This window comes from Borostomias antarcticus, assembly GCF_949987555.1.
Source record: "Borostomias antarcticus genome assembly, chromosome: 9".
Lineage (NCBI taxonomy): Eukaryota > Metazoa > Chordata > Actinopteri > Stomiiformes > Stomiidae > Borostomias > Borostomias antarcticus.
Window position 1 is genome coordinate 937,179 of NC_140242.1, and position 9,253 is coordinate 946,431.

Sequence of the window (9,253 nt, forward strand, 5' to 3'; positions counted from 1 at the left end):
GACTCCCGGCGTGTTGGTTCAGAGGTTGAATGGACCCGTGGCAGCGGTCTATCTCCACTGCTCATTCTGTCATGGTCAGGAGGCCTAAATAGCTGCCTTTACATGCACTTAAAAAATTATATATATATATATATATATATATATATATAATATATACATACTTTACGTTCTATTAACACATCCATGATACATAAATAGGCCTACATACATACATACATACATACATACATACATACATACATACATACATACATACATACATACATAGGCTACATATATACATACATAAAATAAAAAATCCGATTGCTGATTTGGGGGCAGTCTAACACGTCGTGGTGTTCATATGCGCAATGCGCGTCATCAGAAAAGCTGTGTGACAGGAGAACGCAGACAGTAGTGAGTGAGTTACTATGGTTGCAGATTCAGAAGCTCAAGTCAAAACGTTGCTAACTTTCTATCGTCCGTTTGTTGTTGTGGTGCAACAGCTTGACAACAACTGACTCTACTACTGGACGTTTAGTGGTCGTTATTCCTTATTTTCCTGCCTCTACGCGTCCAATAATGTTCCGTTCTGCGTTTGGATTAACCAGGCCAGGTCAAGCCTGGCTTATGTGCGTGGCTGGCTTGTTTCTGTTCAGGACTGGTAGGATGGCAGCTGGTCATGCCACTGAAATAGCTGTGAATTAATATGACAATTCATGATTGCTGGAAGCAAGGTGAGGTTATGTCTCAGCGCCGACTTTTACCTCCGTGCTCCGAAGGTTTTCATACGCAGGGCTTCAGTGTGTCTCTCCACAAGCTGTCCCCTGACTCCCGGCCTGTCGGTGACTCGGTGACTATGCTCAGTGACATTATAGGCGTCTTTCCAGGTGATAACTACTGTTTGTTTTTCTCGTTCTGAAACCGTTGGAACTCGAACGTATTACTTTGGGAACAGGTTAGTTGATATGAATATGAGCAACCCCAAATCACTAGGACATCATTTGAAGCTTGCTGTGTCCACCAATGTAAAACAGCTCCCACAAGTCCATGTGGAGCCAAACTGGCATGCCGCCAAAATAATCAATGTAATTTTAGCAAGTGCCATAATGAGGCTATGATTGACAGTAATGTGAGGATTCCCTTCCAGTCTCACTGGGGTGTCTCTGTTGCCATGGTTATATCATTATCTGTGAATTTAAAGCAGACGGCATGATGGTATGACGGGGATCTGAGCAGGAGCAATGGAATTGTTCCACACACAATTAGGGAAGAGGGAGAGATTCACATTTGTGTCAGAACATTCTTGTGGTTTCTCCTACTCCATAGCTAAAGTAGTTCATGAACATTGGATTTGTTACTCTGTAGGCTAATTGTTATGTAGCCTACAAGCGTGCCGTCAGATGTGCAGACGGTCTTGTTGTGTGACCAGTAATGAATCGAAGTGCAGAGTGGTACACAGAGTCCAAGGGTTTCAGGGTGGAAGCTGAAGGGTGACGATAAATGACATCTCCATAATTAAGAACAGATAAAAATATTGACTCAACAACTTTTTTCCGACAGAATCGAGGGAATCTTGAGCGATTTCTGTACAGAAAGCCAACCTTTTGGCGCAGTTTAGAAGCAAGTTTCTCAATATGGGATTTCAAAGTTAACTGCTCATCTATCCACAAGCCCAGATATTTATATTCAGTGACTCTGCTAATTTGTGTATCATTTAGTGATGCTATCTGTAGACTATTGTAATCCACATTTTTTGCCCTGGAAAATATCATGAATTTTGTTTTATTAGAATTGAGAACAAGCTTAAGTTGATGTAGGGCATCTTGCAAAGCAATAAAAGAGAGCTGCAAGTTTTCAGTAGCTCACTGCACAGAATCCGCCATACAATAGATAACCATGTCATCAGCATAGAAATGGGCTTGACAGGATCCATTCAAAGATGATAAAATATTGTTTATGTAGATTGTGAAGAGGACAGGGCCCAGCACCGAACCCTTGAATTGAATCGAATCGTGATAATCGATTCTGAACCTTGTGAATCGGAATCGAATCGATTCTTGAAATTCGAATCGTTACCCAGCCCTAGTCTACAGTGTCAAATGCTGCACTCAGATCCAGGAGGACAAGAACAGAGAGCTTTTTTCAAGTCCGCATTGATTCTGAGGTCACTGACATCCTTGAGCAGCGCTGTCTCTGTGCTATGATGCTGGCGAAAACCTGACTGAAAAGTGTCCAAGATACAATTTGCAGCTAGGAAATCATTTAGCTGTTTGAATACATTTTTTTTCTAGAATTTTACTTAAAACGGGGAGGTTGGAGTTTGGTCTAAAATTACTGAGGACTGAGGAGTCTAAGTTGTTTTTCTTCACAATGGGTTTTACCAAGGCAGTCTTTAGTGCCGATTCTTTCTCTGAGAATATTGTGGCACCTGGACGTCCTGTAGGTTGGTATTCCTCCATGTGTACTCAGCTCTCCTACATGTTATATCCTCATTCCTCCATGTGTACTCAGCTCTCCTACATGTTATATCCTTATTCCTCCATGTGTACTCAGCTCTCCTACATGTTCTACATGTTATATCCTCATTCCTCCATGTGTACTCAGCTCTCCTACATGTTCTACATGTTATATCCTCATTCCTCCATGTGTACTCAGCTCTCCTACATGTTCTACATGTTATATCCTCATTCCTCCATGTGTACTCAGCTCTCCTACATGTTATATCCTCATTCCTCCATGTGTACTCAGCTCTCCTACATGTCCTACATGTTATATCCTCATTCCTCCATGTGTACTCAGCTCTCCTACATGTTCTACATGTTATATCCTCATTCCTCCATGGAGCTTTTTGCTGAGCTACAACCTTTTTCAGTTTTATTGGTGAACAGTGTCAAGGGCTGCACCCAGTTTATCATTAAAAATTGTTACTAAATCATTAACACATGAAATCTACACTTTTCTTGGGTGGTCTACAGACAGTTACTGGAGAGTGGCACTTTAAAACTACGGCTCGATATTCAAATGAGGTAAAATTATCAAAGGAAATGCTCCTGCAATTCAGAGCATCAGTTGCTATGGTAGCTGTTCCTCCCCCCTTTTCCCAGCTCTGGTGGACTGAGAGAAGCAGTAGTTTTGGGGAGAGAGGCTTCAATCTGGGCTGCTGATCCATTTGTATCCAACCAAGTTTCAGTCAGAAACAAACAGTCTAGTTTGTGTTCACATATAAGATCATTTATGGGAAATGTCTTGCCAGCAAGGGACCTGATATTAAGAATTGCCATTGATTGTGATGGAGATCACAGACTCGAGCACCTGGGAAACAGTGAACTCTGGGAGTTGTAGTGTCTGGGAGTTGTAAGTGTCAGAGATGTAAATGTCTCTGACTATAGAGCTGCCAATAATAATGGTGGAAGTGGTCGAGTCATGGGGGAGGAGCGGGCGAGGATGAGCTGGCCGAGTGGAGGGTCAGGGGTCAGGGGAGAAGGAGACTGTGTGGAGAGGGAGGGAGGGGCGGCATGGGGGTGTGCCTCGGGCAGGCTGCGTGGTGATGTCATCTCCTGTCCCCAGCGCACTGTCTCCAGCCTGCGTGGTGATGTCATCTCCTGTCCCCAGCGTGCTGTCTCCAGCCTGCGTGGTGATGTCATCTCCTGTCCCCGGCGTGCTGTCTCCAGCCTGCGTGGTGATGTCATCTCTGTCCCCGGCGTGCTCCAGGTGTGAGGTTCTATTACAGATCCGTGCTCCAGGTGTGAGGTGTTATTACAGATCCGTGCTCCAGGTGTGAGGTGTTATTACAGATCCATGCTCCAGGTGTGAGGTGTTATTACAGATCCATGCTCCAGGTGTGAGGTGCTATTACAGATCCAGGTGTGAGGTGTTATTACAGATCCATGCTCCAGGTGTGAGGTGTTATTACAGGGAATGTGAACAGGTCTTGACCATGGTTCCTCTCTCGGCGCTGCCTCTGTCTCCTGATAGCCCCTGATATTCTAAACATGAGATGGAGGAAGTCTTTCTTTCCAGGAGGTAAAGATGGAGGAAGCCTTTCTGTCCAGGAGGTAAAGATGGAGGAAGCCTTTCTGTCCAGGAGGTAAAGATGGAGGAAGTCTTTCTGTCCAGGAGGGTCGGAGCAGCTGGAGGTTTGGCGCTGACGCGGCGTACCTGGCTCATCACCGCGGCTGGCGCTGCTTCTGGACTGGGGGGGTCTGGTCTACCCTGCTTTAGGGGCTGATGTCATCAGCCACACACCGCCCTCATGGGTTTTAAGGAGAGGTTCCTGTACTGGGAGGGCAGGGGGGCAGGTAGCATGGAGGTGGGGGGGGGGGGGGGGGTGGTTGGCGCTAACTGACCAAGAGGTCTGCAATGCAATACATGCGTGTGTGTGTGTGTGTGTGTGTGTGTGTGTGTAATGTGATGCAGGCTAGCTCTGCTCCTGCGACCTCCTCCTTGCTCCCTCCTGCCCAGGCCTGGAGGAGATTACGGACCATTTAAGGCTCTGTGCTGCATGTGCAGTTTCTATTGATCACATCCACTCAACTCGCTTTAGCCAATGATCCGATTACAAGTGTTGCCCCCCCCCCCCCCCCCCCCCCCCGTACCCGCCCCCCCCCCCCGCCTCCTCCTTACCCCTTCAGCTCCCCTCTCCCTGGCTCCGCCCCCCTCCCACCGCTCAGCCAGTCACGGTGCTCCATGGGGGGCTGATGTCAGCATAAGGAGCCACCCGGCAAGGCCAAGCCCCACCCAAGACACGCCTCTGGCTCTTTCTGTGTGTGTATGTGGTTGTGTGTGTGTGTGTGTGTGTGTGTGTGTGTGTGCGTGTGTGAAAAAGAAAGCCGCTAGTCCATGAATTGTGACTGTAAACTGACTGCACCTGTAGTACTCGTGTCCCTGTGTGTAATCTCCTCTATGTGGACATCCTTTTTTATTTTTATGTGTGTGTGTGTGTATGTGTATGTATGTCAATCAATCAATCAATCAATCAATCAAAGCTTTATTTGTATAGCGCATTTCATACCCAGAGGCAACACAATGCGCTTTCCAGAGAACAAGGGATGTGTGTGCGTGTGTATGTGTGTATGTATGTGTGAATGTGTGTGTGTGTGTGTGTGTGTGTGTGTGTGTGAATGTGTGTGTGTGTGTGTGGGTCTATGTGTATGTATGTGTGAATGTGTGGGTCTATGTGTATGTACAGTATGTGTGAATGTGTGTGTGTGTGTGTGTGTCTATGTGCATGTCTCTGCTTTCCTGCTCGTCTGTCTTCCTTCATTCTTTTCCGTCTCTCTGTTCTCCGTCCGCCTGCTTGACTGCTTGACTGCTTGACTGCTTGCATGTCTGTTAGAGGAAGGTTATTCCTCTCAGTGAGACGGATAGAAGGGCTGTCTGTCCACTGCACATCTAAATGTGTCCCGACCCCCCTGCCCCGCCCCCTCCCATGGTCAACCAGGCCTGGGGGAGAGCTCTGGCACCCGCCCCCCTCCCATGGTCAACCAGGCCTGGGGGAGAGCTCTGGCACCCGCCCCCCTCCCACGGCCAACCAGGCCTGGGGGAGAGCTCTGGCACCCGCCCCCTCCCATGGTCAACCAGGCCTGGGGGAGAGCTCTGGCACCCGCCCCCTCCCATGGTCAACCAGGCCTGGGGGAGAGCTCTGGCACCCGCCCCCTCCCATGGTCAACCAGGCCTGGGGGAGAGCTCTGGCACCCGCCCCCTCCCATGGTCAACCAGGCCTGGGGGAGAGCTCTGGCTGACCACCGTGGTTATTAACATTGATGGAGTCTCCCGTTAATCTGCTTAGATTCCGCCGTACATGACCAGTCCCTCCGGACGGCTGAATCAGGCCTTTCCTGCTCCCCTAACTGCTCTGTGATCGTAGAGAACAACCTGGGTTCTGCTCCTTTAACCGCTCTGTGATCGTAGAGAACAACCTGGGTTCTACTCCTTTAACCGCTCTGTGATCGTAGAGAACAACCTGGGTTCTACTCCTTTAACTGCTCTGTGATCGAGAGAACAACCTGGGTTCTACTCCTTTAACTGCTCTGTGATCGTAGAGAACAACCTGGGTTCTGCTCCTTTAACTGCTCTGTGATCGTAGAGAACAACCTGGGTTCTGCTCCTTTAACTGCTCTGTGATCGTAGAGAACAACCTGGGTTCTGGATCACAGCGTCACGGAGCAGGAGACAGGCTGTAAGGCAGTTCACATTATTATCCTATACACAACTATTTGAACGGGAATTAGATTGCATTGGGCAAAAACCTAATTTGAGAATTTTAAATGTGATTTGAAATGATTGCATCAAACATCGATCTGGGTTTGATTCCCAGCCAATGCTGTGACCCTGTGTATCAGACTGTGTCCGCTGTGAATATCGTATGTCAACAACAAAAATATGCTTACTAATAGCAAAACCCCCAACAGCTGACAGTCTGGAACATTCTTGTTTAAGCGAACGCCTATGTGCCATACCTGGGTCTGGTTCTACCCAGTGTGGGTGTGATAGTGGAACCTGTTCTCTGTCCTGACTCCCGGTTCTATCAGACCAGAACACTGAAGGACTCACACAGCCTTGACTCTGAACACATCACACACGGCAGGAGAACCTCAACACGACACGTTACAATATACAGTAAGACAAGCTGTTGAGAAGAGTCACACACTGTCTTTGTTGCACATTACAGATAAATCCTTGGCGGTTGATTCCCACTGCAGGGATGTTTGATGTCATATTTTCTATGAACGTCTCCATATTGATTCCAGCTGAGTCTGATACAGCTGTAAGATGGCTTCCTCTCAGGTTCAGAGGAAGACTTCACTCCTCTCAGGCCGCCTGAGGTGATGTGATCCCAGAGCTACGAGGATGAGGAGAGACCGCTATCACAGTGCACGGCTAAAGGGACGATCTCTTCTGACACGGCCCAGAATCCTAAACAGCGAGACGCGCGAGGGGAGATCTACACACTGCCTTGCTCTCGCAGCGTGTGTGAACCAGGTGTGTCCAATCAGCAGTGAGAGCAATGGAACAGGTCATCCAGACTGTAGACCACTTGAAACAGCAGCGCTAACACTGTTAGCTAAGATCCACTTCCCATGTCCTGCCTTTCATATCACTCAAAACGGATATATATATAACTGAATGAGTCACAATAATCACAAAACTTAAAGCATTCAGTCTTCAGAAAATTAGACACAGACTGTTGACTGATCTTAGTGATTTAGTATTCTGAGATGTTGTGTTTCTCTATGTTCCTCTCCGTGTCTGTAGATATAACGCATGGAGAATTCCCTGCGGTGTATGTGAGCGTCGGCGCTGTCGCAGGCCGTGTGAGGTGGAGGAGGGATGACCTACCCTCGCCACTGCAATGACATCACAGAGGCGCGGCGTCCAGCGTCCAGGCTCATCCATATTCACCAGGGGGGCGGGAGGCTACGGGCGCACCTTTGATTCCCGGGGATCTGAGCTAGCCGCCGCATGACAAGTGTGTCTGGACACAGGGCGTTTATAACGCTCTGTCAGCTCTGGGGAAAGGGAGAGACCATGAGCTTGGGCAGATCAAAGAGAGAGAGAGAGAGAGAGAGAGAGAGAGAGAGAGACAGACGTGTACACACACAGTCACACACACCACAGGGGAATGAGGAGATATGTGTGTATGTGTGAGTGTGTAGGCCCTACACGTCTCTTTCTCTCTCTCTCTCTCTCTCTCTCTCTCTCTCTCTCTCTCTCTCTATATATATATATATATATAGGCCTATATATATATATACTGGGTCAGGTGGTCTCACTGACTCTGACTCTGTGTGCTGTTCTTTCTGGATTGTCTCTCAGTATCACAACATACAAATGTTTCTGTGGTAGAACAACAACAAACACGTTGTCTTGTGAACATGGTCATTGGCTGCTGTTGTGCCGTGGTTGTGTATACAGTAGGTGTCATTGTCCTTGTATTATGGGATGGTGTCAGTACAGACATGCTGCCAGCAGAGGGCCTCAGTGTCAAGGTGCCTGCTGCCGTGGAAACGGTAGGTTCCATTTTCTGACACCCACACAGACACTGCTGAACACACACTCAACACACACTGCACACACACTGCACACACACTGCACCGGGATTCAATTGTTCAGAATTTGTTTGGACCGATATGACACAGAATGTTCACCTTTGCTTGACACCATCTTAGCCTATGATGATCGTGATGAAATGTAATCTTGAACAGAAATATAGCATTTGTTGAACTGCTGTGAATAATAGACATGCAAACACAATGATATTGTGCACACATTATAAGTCCACTAGCACAGTGTCCACAGTGCTAACATATATTACATTTATGGATAAGTATTTTTTATTAGGACTGAAAAGAGACGATTCCATTTCTAGGGCGTATTCTGTATATATCCCCATGGATACCTTCATTTTGAATGACTAGATGAGGAGTCAAAGCACTATCCTAGCTGGGAGAGAGAGTCATGACTGAGTCTCAGAGCTGTGGACGAGTCTCTCCTCCCAGGGGAACCCAGAGCTGTGGACGAGTCTCTCCTCCCAGGGGAACCCAGAGCTGTGGACGAGTCTCTCCTCCCAGGGGAACCCAGAGCTCTGGACGAGTCTCTCCTCCCAGGGGAACCTGCTGGCTCCGGGCGTCGCCTCCTCATGTGGGACTGAGCCACTGCAGGGGTTTTCAGAAAACACAATTTCAGTTTAACATTCTGATGGATTAGAAAACAGAATGGACCAGAAACTAATTTTCTAAAGCTGCCAAAATCCAGCAGATAGTTGCACTATGCTCTGTATTAATTAAACATGTATTTTAACACAGTAGAACTCTCACACAGTATTAGAATGACTGCTCCATGGCCTGGACCCGTCTGGGACGGCCCAGGTCTCTCCGTCACACGCGCTGTCCCTACTGTCCTCACCGGCTCCTGCTGCGGGGGTGGACGCTCACGCTGGGCCAGGCTGGGCCGGCAGAGGGCCGGCTACCGGACCTGTAGGCCTCCATCTCCATCTGAATGACCCCTGGTCTGGCCAGAGGGACCTCTGTTCCTGCTGCTGTATGGTCACTGTGGCTAACCTCTGCTAGCTACGCTAATACTGGGACAGATGGAGGGATAGATGGACAGACACATACAGTATATGCATTGTTTTAATTAATTATTATACTCTCTATTATATATAGAGTATAATATAATATATTTGATTATCTCTATTATATCAGAATTCTATATTGTTAGAACTCTAACCACAGGAGGTTCTGTATGTGTTCTCGGTGTGATTCAGAACACG